Below are 1581 nucleotides of genomic sequence, written 5' to 3'. Positions count from 1 at the left end.
TGTGATTCTTAAAAGATGCGTATAGCTTCTATAGTTAAAGTTATTCTTACAACCATACAACTTAAAAGGTGCTTCAGAGAAGGAAGGAACCCAAGAGGTCTCTGGAAAGGTTGCCTCAAAAGTGATGTTGATTTCAGAACTTTACGTAATTTATTTTAGTAGGACTGCTTTTCTTTTCTTCTTTTTTAAAAAAAAAAAAAAAAACTTAAAATTCCATTTTCACGATGTCTCTTAAGCCCTGGAAGGGTGTGGAGATGCTGTATTCTTCCTCCACAAGGTCTGTTTTTAGTTTGGTTGGAGTGAGGATGAGGTGGGCTAGAAAGGGAGCCCTTTAGCCATAGGGACCTGCTGGCTCATGGTTCAAAACTTTCAAATTTACTAGAGATCTGACAGCAGAGAGAAAATAAACTATCAAGTCAGCCAAACATCTTTTCTGTTTATAGGGGAGAGCCAGGTTTAATAGCTTTTCATGGTATGATTTTAAGTTGAGGATCCTATCAAGTGCTGCTCTTCAAATTGCTTATTGCAATTCCTGGAGTTGTTAGGAGAGGGGAATTAGGTGAGATCATAAATGTGGTGTTTCTGACTGGTCAATCGTAAGAGTGAGAAGAGATGTTCGATTGAGACAATGGTGTTTCAGTTGCATTTGTTAAGAAATTGCAGATAGCACTGTATGTACCATGTGAAACTCCATCCCATAAATGTAATGTGCAGAAAATTATGGGATGATTTCTAGGGGTCGTAGTCATACTTTGGCAAATCTGAATTTTACAGTTGTAGGGTAGGAAACTTTGAATTGTAGGCATGTCACTGTTTCATAATCCTGGGAGGCCATGAGGGGAAAATGACAAGTTTAGTGCGGGGATGGTGGGCTGGAATGCCAAATGTACCTGTTTTAACCAGTAAGTAGCTGTTATTTTTCAGGTTTATATTTCTCTTCAACTAAAACTAATATAGCAGCATTATTCAATCTAGGTATCTGTTGCCACTTTCAGTGAAGAGGGGCCCAAGGCAATGTACCGTAAGTCCTCTTTTCCTTAAAATTCTGACTTTTCTCTACTGCTTTTAAATTAAATCCCACCAAACTATACATCCAGAGATCCTCATGGGCAGATGTCTAATTTACCATTCTGCTTATTAATGACCTGGAGTGTTGTGGCTAATGAGATTAATTTTTTTTCAGTCTTCAAGATAGCAGAAATGGTGGGAACACTTCCTAGTGTTACTTCCTCAAGGTTAATGCTGTTAAGCACCGTGTTTTGAAACACCATGTCCTCTGTCTGAGAATTAGCTCTCTAGTTGATGTTTTTCAGCATTTCTGCCACCTAATCACTGGTGATTTTTTTTTTTCCATAAAAAGCATAGGAAACTCTAGGAACCAGAATGGGCAATTTTGGCCCAACAAACCTACTCATCTTTGACTGAGCTGAAACCCCTTCCAGCATTTCTAAAAAATAAAACAAGGTATTTTTTAAATGTTTTCTCTATAGTATTTATCTGCACCCTCTTACCTTCTAGAAGAAAAGTCAGTTACGAAAGTGAATTTACACTCATGATTACAGCTCTCGTATTTACTGTGGC

The sequence above is a fragment of the Tinamus guttatus genome, unplaced genomic scaffold (assembly GCF_059628265.1).
Source record: "Tinamus guttatus ecotype Peru unplaced genomic scaffold, ASM5962826v1 Tinamus_guttatus_pri_ptg000075l, whole genome shotgun sequence".
Classification (NCBI taxonomy): Eukaryota; Metazoa; Chordata; class Aves; order Tinamiformes; family Tinamidae; genus Tinamus; species Tinamus guttatus.
Note: the sequence above shows the minus strand (reverse complement) of the source record.